This window comes from Lissotriton vulgaris, chromosome 1_1 (genome assembly GCF_964263255.1).
Source record: "Lissotriton vulgaris chromosome 1_1, aLisVul1.2, whole genome shotgun sequence".
Taxonomy (NCBI): domain Eukaryota; kingdom Metazoa; phylum Chordata; class Amphibia; order Caudata; family Salamandridae; genus Lissotriton; species Lissotriton vulgaris.
Genome location: NC_141685.1, coordinates 910,202,453 through 910,215,321, shown reverse-complemented (window position 1 = coordinate 910,215,321; position 12,869 = coordinate 910,202,453).

Below are 12,869 nucleotides of genomic sequence, written 5' to 3'. Positions count from 1 at the left end.
GGTCTTTATTTTCTTCCCAGAATTTTCTTGAACCTGATCCTGCAGTTAGACAGAAAGTTAAACATTATCCTATGAGAGAAGTTCCTCCAGTATGGAGAGAAGAGGTTCCACAGGCAGGCAATATTCCGCGTGTCCCTGCTCATTTCCAGCGTATATGGGTAGATGTCTCCTGGAAACGATCTGAAGTTTTGGCGCTTAAAAAGTCTTTACCAGACCCTCGTAAAAATCCCGCTAGGTATTATAAAGATCTGTCCCAGACTGTTGATGCGTGTATCATGAATTTGGCCGATATTGACATGCTGATGGGAAATGTTGTCCCACAAGAATTATGGGCTCAGATTCGTAGGGAGGACCATGACCAAGCTTTAGGTGGTAATTGGGCTGCTATAATTGCAGCGGATGCAGCAAAGGTAGGTGGTGCTAAACCCGATGATTTGATTGCAGAATTGCCCAATAGGATTATCACTTTAATGAAAACGATGATGCCTGCCTTACGTGTTAACTGGGATAAGTTAGCTGCGTGTAAACAGAAGAAAGATGAGAGTGTCTCCGATTTCTTTACCCGTTTTGAGGAGACGTTCATTGACCATAGTGGTCAAGATATGGGTACTGAGGGTGGACAGCGATTATTCGTGGATACATTTGTATTTAATTTACTTCCAGAATTATCGCATAAATTTAAAGACTTCAAAAGTTCATGGGCTGTTTCTTCGTCTGCCCAGATATTAGCCACTGCTCAGTATTACGAGAATAGGGATAAGGAGGAAAAGGATAAACTCAAGAAAAAGACTAAAGAATTAAAGACGAAGGTTCATTTGCAACAGGCTTATCACCCTCATCCTGCTCAACGCCAATTTCAACAGCCTCCCCAGTTTCAGAGGTTGTTACAGAAACCTGAACCCTTTGTTCCGCGACCTTTGTTAGGTCCTAATCAATGTGCCTATTGTAAAGAAGAAGGTCATTTTAAGAATAGCTGTCCGGTTTTATTGCAGCGTAATGGTGGATTGCCAGGCCCGCGAGGCTGTGGTAGTTTTCAATCAGCACCCAGGGGTAGAGGGCGAGGTGCGTTGTCTCAGGGACAGCGTTCTTTTCCCCCTCAGAATTCTATGAATTATTTTGACCAGCAGAATACTCAGTCTGCACAATATTACAATGACGACTATTGTATTGAAAGTGAGAATCAGGATTTTCACACTAGTTAGGACAGCCATGGACAAAGCAAGGGAGTTGTATCAGTTCCAGTGGAACAGAATGGGCCTTATGTTGAAGTTGTTGCATTGGGTGTTTCAGAGCCATTTCATTTGGATACTGGCGCAAAGAGAAGTTCTATCATTCACTCCAAACTCCCTGGGGCACCTTTGTCAGGCTTAACAAACGTTTCTGTAGGATTCTCTGGCGACCCAGTTCGTAACCCGGTTTCTTGCCCTTTGCCTATTTCAATTGGTCCTTATGATTTGGAGGCCCCGCTCATTTTAACAACTGGTTGCAGCGAGAATTTGCTGGGTTTGGACTTATTGAAGTGTCTTCATGCAACATTGTATTGTTCCCCCTCTGGTGTACATCTTACTTTAGGTGAGAAATTGGTTTCTCCTATGTATTTGTCTAAGGCCAACTCCCACCCGAATTGCATTCCCTTCCTGCTATGTTTTGGGCTACAGGTTTGAATGATGTTGGTCTGCTCCAAATTCCACCTTACGGGGTTACTGTTAAGCCTAATGTTAAATTATCACGCATTCCTCAGTATAAAATTTCCAACGATGGTGAAAGAGCTCTGTTGGCTATCATCCATGATTTAGTTCAGAAGGGTGTGGTTTAAGAAACGAGAGGAAATGTTTGCAATAGTCCTGTTCTACCTGTTCTTAAACACACTGATTCTTCTCAGCCTCCTGTATATCGTTTTGTGATTGATTTTCGGGAGGTCAACAAGATTGTTGTCCCCCAGTTTCCTGTCGTCCGAGATATCACTACCTTGCTCACAATGATACCGGCTTCAGCTGCCTGGTTCTCTGTTATTGACCTAAAAAATGCTTTCTTCAGCATTCCGATTGCTGAGGAGAGTAGGGATATTTTCGGCTTCTCTCTCGGAAGCCGAAGTTTCAGATTCAAACGTGCACCCCAAGGCTATTGTGAGAGTCCCTCCATTTATAGTCAAGTTTTGAAATCTCAGCTTGATGCTTTCACTTTGCCCCCAGGGCCCACTCTTATTCAGTATGTGGATGATTTGTTAGTTGCTGCTGAATCAGAGGATGTTTGTAAGAATGTGACTGTTTCGCTGTTGCGTCATTTGTCTGACCTGCATCACAAGGTGTCACCCTCTAAACTACAATATTGCCGCCAAGAGGTTGCCTACTTAGGTCAACTCTTGTCGAAGGAGGGAAAGCGATTGACCCCTGAACGTATTCAAGCAATCGCACAAATGTCTGTACCATCCACACAAAGGGAGGTGCATGCCTTTCTGGGCATTACCTCTTATTGTAGACAGTGGATTCCAAATTTTTCTATGTTGGCTAAACCTCTGCTGGCACTTACTCTGAAAGACACACCTCAACCTCTTCCTTGGACTGACGAATGTCAGAAGAGTTTTTCTGACTTAAGTACTGACTTGTGTTCTGCCCCTGTGCTAGGTACTCCGGATTACAGTAAGCCTTTCACACTCTACGTTCATGAAAGAGAAGGTTGTGCGTTGTCAGTTTTAACGCAACAATTTGGAGACAAACAGCGGCCATGTGCCTATTTTTCTACTACATTGGATCCAGTAGCCAAGGCATTGCCTAGTTGTCTCAAAGCTACAGCAGCAGCAGCGATCTCCATTCGTCAATCTGCTGGATTGGTACTGGATAACACTCTTGTTGTTATGGTACCACATGCAGTGGATACTCTTTTGAACAGAACGAAAACACCACATCTCACGAGTGCCCGCTTGTCTGGGTACGAGCTGACGCTCTTGGCTAGTAAGTGGAAACAACAGTGGTCCTATGTAGAGAGATAATTACACACAAAAGATAAATATAGACACAATGGATGCTATATTCTCAGTTGACTTGCCCAGCGGGCAGAGGTCTAGTATTTAATTCTCAACACAGTATTTATAAAATACCTTCATCAATTTTTTGGAGGGGGGCACAAGCCTGTACCCACACGTTTGCAGATTGTCATGGTTAGCAGAGGGGATAGAGAGCAGATGAGAGTTTTAGGCAAAAAGCTATTATATTTCTGTGCAGATAGCAATAACAGAATTCACATTCACACCATTACTCTAGTTATAGTGATTAATACACAAAACAGTATATGGTGTAGCAAGTGTCGACGGCGTTTCGATCCCACTACACAGTTACAGGGATCATCATCAGGGCTTGTATAGAGCCTAATTATTCCTAGCCATGATAGCCTAAAGGAGAAAAAGGGGAAAAAAGGACATTTGTCCAAGGGAGGACACATTTTAATGATCATTACTTTTACATTTGTCAAATGATCATAATGTGTGACATGTGTGACATTCAGTGTTGCCATAGGGGCCTACATCCAGGGTGTGCATATAAGGTGAAGTAACCGATTAATTAAAAACAGGTGGTTCACAGTGATTGCAAGTTTAACGGAACCATTTGTTTCAGACATTTACTTCATGCATGAATTGTTGACCTAGGTGATTATGTGCACACACGATCTCAATAGAGTGTTCCAGCGAGTATGAGCAACTCAGGTAAAAAAACGGCGCGTTTGAGGGATAAAAAGTGCCTAGAGAACCTGTTGCGCAAGTTACAGCATACCGCGGTGGGCGGGAGGCAAGCAGTGAATATTAAAGAATTAAGTGAAGAACGATTTGACGAGTGCCTAGAGAGCATGGTGCCCGCGTATAGACATACCACGATTGGCGGGAGGCTCGCAGCAGGTACCGGCCGGTATCCGTTGAGGGCTGCAGTGGAGATCTATAAGAGATCAGGGGATCTATGAACAATTGGAGCACATCGGGGAGTGAGGCATTGAGCCGCGCTGTGGGGCGGTGACTTACCCGAAGAAGAGTTAGTTCAGGATCACTTGGGCAGTTATAAAGGGAACTACAATCGTCCAGTTTAACTGCGGGGAACAATCTCCTAAGGGGAGAAACAGTTATTAAGTCCCGCAAAATAACGGCAGGGCGTGCAAGACGAGGCGTTTAATTAAGTAGCTTACCCCGTTTGAGAATCGACGCGCCAACAATGGGCGAGGTCGTCAGGGGGAGCCTGGGGGAAGGAAGGAGTAAAAGCGTATTAATGGGAGTAGAGGAAACCCCGCATAATTGAGCTAGGGACCAGCCCTTAGCTTACCTTCACAGCAAACTGCAGTCGCTTCCCGGGCCGGTGCAATGGCAAGCCGGCCAGGAAGTAAGTTATAGCTGCGTGATTGGAGGGGGCGGTCACATGTTCGGGTAGACACAGAGAAGGGACTCGATCCAGGGCAGTCAGGAAGTAAGTGATTGGACAGGGCAGTCACATGGCTGGGTGACAAAAATAAAGGAAGGACAATAGTGGCAGCCATGTTGTGTGAGGGAGTGACCCGAGGAGGAATAGTGGTGAGCAAGTGACAGTGAAACTACCACGCTCTTGGCTAGTCATATACACATCAAGCGATGTAATACCTTGAATCCAGCAACACTGTTACCCATTCCAGAAGAGAAAGACACCCAAGAACAACATGATTGTTTTCTCCGTACAGAGGAGGAAACGAAAGGCAGAATAGACTTAAAAGATACACCACTCGTGGACCCGGATGGGATCCTATGGGTGGATGGGCCTTGCTTCAAACTTCCCAATGGCGAGACAACTTCAGCCTATGCTGTTACCATCTTGTATACAGTAGTGGAGACAGCACGCTTTAGACAGAATTCCGCCCAAGCAGCTGAGCTGATCGCCCTGACGAGAGCATGTGTGTTGGCTAAGGGAAAGAGAGTGAATGTTTACACTGATAGCCAGTACGCCTTTGGCGTGGCTCATAGTTTTGGTCGCCTGTGGAAGGAAAGATGATTCTTTACTTCCCATGGGACTGAAATACAGCATGGTCAGTTGGTAACTGACCTTCTGGAATCACTTGCTTTGCCTACCCAGAAAGCAATTGTAAAATGTAGTGCACATAAAAGGATCACTGATGATGTGGGTCGCGGGAATGCTTTTGCAGACGAGGTAGCGAAAGAAACAGCAAGAGAGGCTACAAGTCGCATGTATGTTGCAGGCCCTGCAACATGGGTCAGAGAAGGAGGAATGTATGAGGACACAATAGAAAGTGTGAGAATGATTCAAGAAGAGGCTACAGAGAAGGAATTGAGTAAGTGGAGAGAAAGTACGGGAATGTTGGACGCGACAGGGTGTTGGACGGAATTGTCAGAACGCCAGCGTTGGCAGCTACCAGACGCCTATGTACTGCCTGTAGTTTCCATAGCGCTTGGTCTAGCCCACATCAGTGCGAAAGGGATATGCAAACTTCTGGCTCCAGTATGGCAGAATGAAGGAATCCCTAAATGTGCGGAAAATGTGGTGAAACATTTTATCGTTTGTTTGATGCATAATCCAGGAAAGGGAACCCCAACTCCGTCAGGTCATTTTGCTCCCCCAACACATCCTTTTGAAGTATTACAAATCGATTACATTCATATGGAACATTGTAACAATCTTAAGTATGTTCTGGTGGCGGTGTGTGCCTTTTCCCGATGGATAGAGGCCTACCTCCAAAGGAGAATACGGCTTTGTCCACTGCCAAAGCCCACTTGAAGGAATTCTTTCTGAGGTTTGGTTTGCCGCGAATTGTCTGGAGTGACAATGGAAGTGAATTTGTAGGCCAAATTATGCAGAAGGTGTGTGAGGGTCTTGGTATTAGGCAGAAAATCCATGCGCAAACCACCCTCAGTCAGCAGGATTGGTAGAATGCTATCATGCCACTCTCAATCTCAAACTGGCAAAGATTCAGGCCAGCACGGGTCTTGCTTGGCCCGATGCTTTACCTTTGGCACTATCTATGAGAACAGCTGTACACTCTGGCTTAGGACTCAGCCCATACGAGGTTGTTTTTGGGTACCCAGCGAACGTCTGGGGAGTCCCTCGACCTAAAAAGTACTCTGATATTCCGTATCCTATGCATGTTCTTCATCAACAGGTTAAAAAAGCTTTCCCGGAGACCTCCACAGACCCAGGTCATTCCATCCAACCCGGAGACTGGGTTTGCCTGAAGAATTTTCAGTTGGGGGCCGCCTTGGCAAGTTCTTTTGGTGACACATACAGCAGTAAAGGTCGTCGGAAAGAAGAACTGGATCCATGGCGTGCACTGCAAAAGGGTACCTTTGCCTTTGCCTTTTGACCAATGGGTCCGCAGGGGTGTAGGTGATAGTGAGGGTGAAAGGGTCCCTCGGTTGGTACCTTTCAGTAGTGCACGTCTGGATCGGACGAGGTCTGAAAAAGAAGACGACGACGTGTTGCAAAAAGCTATACCATCACATCTGTGATTGAACACAACAAACTCAGAGACTTTGTTTCAAGAGCAAACAGTACCTGACAAAACCCGGTACAACCTGAGACCTAGACTGATGAAGAACAATTGAACTTTTCTTTCTTTTCCTTTTTTCTGGTTACACTTTTAAGAGACATTCTTTTTCACTATCCATCAAGTTGCAGGGTCACGGTAGGAGTCTTAGGCTGTGACCTGAGTAGTGACAGTAGGTCTGCAGGACTTGCAGTGCCATGGGATAGCTAATAATCACAACTAAGTGATCTAGGAAGATTACCGTGAGCAACGCTTTAGAGAATGGATATCAAATTGGAAAAGAATGATAAAAAGCAAGAAATGAAAAGTAAATATAAGAAACAGTTGTTTAGTCCATGTGGAGTAACCTTGTGCATTTTAATATGTTCATGTATTCTATTGGCTTGTGTGGGTTGGGTTGTTCACACTATGCAGCAAGCACCTGTTCCTACTTCTGTTTCTTTGCCTTTTTCCACTACTGCCTCACCGCATCAGTTCCATACACTCCCAGAGCATGAGCAAATTAGGAGAACAGAATACTTTAACAATTTATTTATCCAGCTGTTGCATCAGCATCAACTGGCAGTCAATACTACTGACTGTTGGGTTTGTGTACTCATGCCCCATAACATAGAGAAAGGGATGCCATATTTAGTCCTTCCGTTTTCTTATGAAGGTTCCGCTTGGGTCTATTTGGCCATGTTTTCCAATGTATACCAGAATCAACTTCGACATCCTCCTGTTGGTCCATATGATGGTGGAGTAAATTTTAGTCATAGTTATTTGATAAAGGGAATAGTGGCTATGGCTAGAATTGCCGAAAGTGGTAAGATCCCCGTTGGTGAGAAACGAGCGTATGATGGTTGGAACGTGACTCGTTACGTTACTAGCCTCACAGATAAGGCTAGACGAAGGAGATCCCCACCAATTTGGACCATACCTCATCGAGGCAATTTGTGTTTACAGATAAATGGTCAAAATATTAAAAACCAACAGGAAAAGAGTGTTTGTTCCCATACATACATCTATTCATCCCAGATTCCTTCACCGTTAGTGCCATCTCAGGACACATACTTGTCTGCCACAACAGAGCCTACACGTGGCTCCCCACCTACTTTTCAGGAACGTGTTATGTGGCTTTTCTTCTCCCTCCGACATACACTGCTCCTTCAGGTCATCACAGAAATAGATATGGCAGAGGGGTTATCGATTCCAAAGACACAGCAGGACAAGAGGGAGGGGACTTTCGGGCGTAGTGGGCGTAGTGGGGCTTCGCGGAGCTACGTGAAGTGGGCGAGAAACTACGCCCACCTCCGCACTCCGCGTAGCCCCACTACGCACCACAGGCCTCCCTCCCGCCCTCCCTAAATACTTTAAATTAAATCTGTAAAAGAATTAAAAGGCACTTACCTTGCCCGCCGCTGCCCGCCGTGTCTCCGGGGCACCCTCTCTTCATCGCCGCCGTCTTGGGTAATAATGCGCATGCGCGGCCGCCCGCGCATGCGCATTATTACCCAAGACGGAAGCGACGTAGAGAGCGAGCCCCGGGGACGTGGCGGGCAAGGAAGTGCCTTTTAATTCTTTTACAGATTTAATTTAAAGTATTTAGGGAGGGCGGGAGGGAGGCGGGTGGCGGCCAGCTACGCTCTGTCTGCGGAGCGTGCGTAGTGCCGAATTCTATGCCTGCTACGCAAAATGCGTAGAAGCCGGCACGGAGCGTAGCTGCCCGCCCACCCTTAGTTCCTTCCCTTCTGGGGACCAAGGCCAATAGCAGAAACATTAGACAGTTAGTTTGTGTTGTTAAGGCCACCATAAATGTGACTTCTGGAGCTTTGACTAATCTAACAGCCGAACTTCAGGCGGACCGCATTATGACTTTGCAGAACCAGATGGTTCTAGATATTGTTCTTGCAGATCGTGGAGGAGTCTGTAAATTGATCGGGTCTAGTTGCTGCATTTATATTCCTGATAATGCCCCTACAGTATACCAAGCCATCTCTAAATTGCACGTAATTTCCGAGTCGATTCACCGGGACACAGGAGATTGGTCTGTGATGGGATGGTTTAGGGGACTACTGTCCACATGGGGATGGAAGGTATTAACCTTCCTTGAAATCGTTTTGGCCATCATTTTCTCTTGTTGTCTTTGTTTACAGTGTGGCCCTGCCATCTGCGGTCTTTGTGCCACCATGTGTGTCTGAAGGCCTGTGTCACAGAAAACAGAGAACATTAAAATGATGTTGCAGCAACAGCTCGACGACCTCATGGCCATTGACATCGACTCAGACTAATTTGAGTCCTTCGTGTTTTGCCTGAGTAATGGCAAAAGGAGGGTCGGAGGTTCTTCGGTTCTCAACTTCGTCCCGTATTCGGCAGCTATTTTGTGCCCCGTCGCCATTTTGTGTTGCCCTCACTCAGGCAGCACGCCGAACTGAGTGTTTTTGCCTTTTCCAGCTGCTACGTGTCTCTTCTGTTAAAAAGTAACCATCTGCCCTTGTTTACGAAACTGATGTCAGGGTCTGGCCGAGTCCACTAATCCATGTCTAGGTTGATTGATCCCTGTCTCGACTGACTGTTTGGCTCTCCCTATTCTTTCCTTACTTTATCTTATCCGACTGGCCTTCGCTATTCTCTCCCTGTATTCTCTTGTTACACAACTATCCTTTGAGGCGCACAAATACATCCTGCCACCTGCAAATTGGATTGTAGGCACTAGCACTGATTAACTTGTTGGGAGGGGTGACATAAGGGTCTGAAAGAAGGGCGTATTTGGGACACTTGATAGTTTGTTTTCCAACTTTTCCTATTGGCTAGCCTTGTATGTATTGGGAGTATAAGTTGCAAATATGAGTGCTACAAAAGAATGTCTGCCACGGAATAAAGTGGAAGTCTCCTAAGAACCTACTCTGTACTTCTGGGACAACTGTGCTTAGCTGCCGCTAATAAACCTGTTTTTCTACGCCTAACAGAGTGTCTTGTGTCTCTGTCCGACAAGGCAGGTGAACTCGGAGATTTAAGGCGTGCCCTGCGCCGCCAGGCCAATAAGGCCCGGTTCTTCAAGTTCCACAAGGCTCCTCCCTCTCACCCACCCTTTTCAACCTTTTTATGGAATCTCTTACCGATCTTCTCAGCCTCTCCAAGATACACTTCCACATGTATGCTGACGACACCCAAAGCTACATCAAGATCCACTCGCTTGATGACATCAAATCGCTCAACACCACACTACTAAAAACCCAAACTTGGCTGGCCAAAAACCATTTGAAACTAAACTCCCTCAAAACGGAATTCCTCTTAATCGCTGCCCCTAACAAAACTCCCACTATCCTGGATTGGATGAAGCACTTAACAGCTCTCAATGGACAACCTCTCATCATCGACTCAGCGAAATCACTAGGGGTAACGCTTGACAGTAACTCAAAGATGCAGAAACATATCAGCCCCTCCACAAAAGGAGCTAACTTCCACCTGAAGACCCTCCGAAAACTGAAACCCTTTCTGCCTGCCTACGATTTCAAACAAGCAGTTCAAGCCCTGGTAATTCCTTGCATGGAATATTATGGGGTGGTAACCTTATGCGGCCTCCCAAGGTCATCGACAGCCCTGCTAAGAGCCACGATCAACTTAGTTGCGAGACTCATCACAGGTTCAAAGAGAAACTCTCACATATCCCCAGACCTGAGAGCCCTCAACTGGCTACCGTTTGAAGCCAGGATTCATCTGAAAATCGCTTGTTTGACTCACAAGGCCCTCTACCACAATGCCCCACACTACCTAGATCAGAACATGGTGCTCTCTGCGGGCATCAGAGCCTCCAGGAGCGACAAGACTATTCTTCTAAAAAATCAACGATTTGCAAAGACAAAAACCTATAACCAATCCTTTTCTGGTATGGCTCCTAGGATCTGGAATGCTTTACCCAGTGAAACAAGAACAAATCCTTCCTTTGCCTCATTCAAGAAAGAAGTGAAAGCAATCCTCATGGCTAAATTCACGTGAACTCTATGACTGTTTACTGTAATTTTTTTACTTGTTCTGTTCTTACGCTCCATAGTCGACTTTCTGTTTTTTCACTAGCCTAGTCTTTACGATTATGAGTTTTGTATAACTTTTGCACTTAGATATTTGTATGCCATATCTTGCTTTCTACATATGACTTGTAAAGCACTCTTTTACTCGCAAGAGTCTTGTTTGCGCTATATAAAACCTTCAAAATAAATAAAATAAATAGATAAAGGTAACAGCAATAGTGGGGGGCCAATCCGACGGGGGAGACTTTCAAGAGACTGAGACAGCATCAGTTACACCACTGGCAGGAAGTGATGGGGTCAGAGTCAGGAGAATAATGAAGGACCGAATGGGGGACAAGGAGAGTAAGAAACTTAAGATTAAGTAGCTCCCATACATTGGTGTAACGAAACCCTTGGGTGCCTACCTAATGCTGGCTACCAAGGAGAAAATATGGCAAGGGGAGCATGTAGAGAAACTGAAGCTGCCCCACAGGGAGCTGTGGGCAAAGGAGGAGTCTAATGTAGAGTAATATGAGCTGTCCGAGTGGTCCAAGGTGCTGGCAACCATGGAAAATTAGACAGCGCCATTCTTGATTTTTGCGAGTGTATACTGCGTAAAATGCACAGAACGGTGGGAATCGGATAACATGCAGGGACCAGGCGTGGGCCCACTATCAATCAATCAGTCAGGGAACTTTAATCGCGCTACTCACCCATGAGGATCTCAAGGTGCTGGGGGGCGGGGGGTACAGCTCTGGTGGATGATGAGAAGTTTTGTGTGGGTTTAGCTTGAAATCTATAGACAAAGTGGGGAGGAATTGACACCGATCTGTGGCATCAGAAAATGAGCTCAGAGTAATTCGGAAAGATTATATTTAGGGCTAGTGGCCACTCCCAGGTAACCTGGCCCTTTCAGCAGTGTCCCAAGCAAGGGGTGTGGGGGTGGGAGCAAAGCCACAAGGGGGTGCATTCGGAACATGCTGGGACTTCAATAAAGGGGTATGTACAAGGAAATACTGTAAGTTCTGGCATGAGTGCTCCAGGTGTGGAGGGAGACACACAGTGTTGCTGTGCTATGGGGCAGGAGGTAGTGGTCAGGGGCAACGGAATGGACAGTGGAATAAATACCAATGGCTGGCCAGAGGCATTCACGGTAATCAGGCACCAGGGAACCGGGAGAATGCGGTTCACACAGGAACGTGGGGGAGTGCTTGGACAACTGGTTGGCCCTCTACACCACAAAGAGAAGACATAGCTTAGTTGAGTGCAGGTTTTCAGGAGGGTTTCAGGCTGTGGTATGAAGGTGAAAGGGTATATCGGTGGGTGGATAATATGAAGTCTGCGCAGTCACACAAACAGGTGGTGTGGGCAAAACTCCAAAAAGAGGTACAGGAGGGTAGAATAGAGGGTCCTTTCAGCGCTTGGCAAATGTAGGACCTGATAGTCTCACCCATTGGCATGGTACCAGAGAAGGAGAGGGAACAATTCAGGATCATTCAACACTTGTCATGGACAATAGGATGCTCAGTCAATGATTAAATATCAGACAAAGGGGCATCAGTCCCTTATTCTTCTGTGGACATGGTCGTGGCATTTGTGGAGCAAGTGAGTCCTGAGGCTTTGTTGGCTAAGTGCCTAATGTAAAATTGGCTTTTCAGCTGCTGCCAGTACACCATGAGGATTTCCAGTAGCTGTGCATGCAGGTTGACAGGTCATGGTATGTGTAAAAAGGCCTCCCCATGTGGTCCTACATCTCATATGCGCTTTTGAGAAAATCAGTATGGTTTTTGCAATAGGCCTTCATGTGGAAGACAGGGAAAGTCATGGTGACACACCAACTAGTCACTTTCATTTTTGTATGTCAACCGGGTTCTGTGGACTGTCAACTACAGTTGCTAAGTTTTCTAGGGCTCATGGGGGACATTGGGCAGCCACTGGCACCGGAGAAAATAGTTGAGCCCAGCACAGTGCTGTAATTTCTGGGCATTTAGCTAAATTCTGTAGATATGGAGGCCCGCCTGCCAGTGGAAAGAAAAGTGCATATGCAGCCTTTGCTAGATGTTATGCAACAAAAGCAAAAGGTGACAGTCAGGGAGGTACAAGTTCTACTAGGCCATCTCAACTTACTTTGCATGCGGGGTAGTGAGGGCTGGGAGGACTTTTTATAAGCAGCTTGGTTTGTCATTAGCAGTGCTTTCTCTGCCTCATCACCACATCAGATTGTCAGCAGGCACAAAGGAGGATCAATGTATGTAGTGTCGTTTTTTGGAGGAGTTCAATAGCATCCCACAGGACTGGTAGAGGAACATACAGATATACTCAGAGGGCTAGGTTCAGTTTGTACTTGGGGGGCAGGTGGTGCTTAGAGGAATG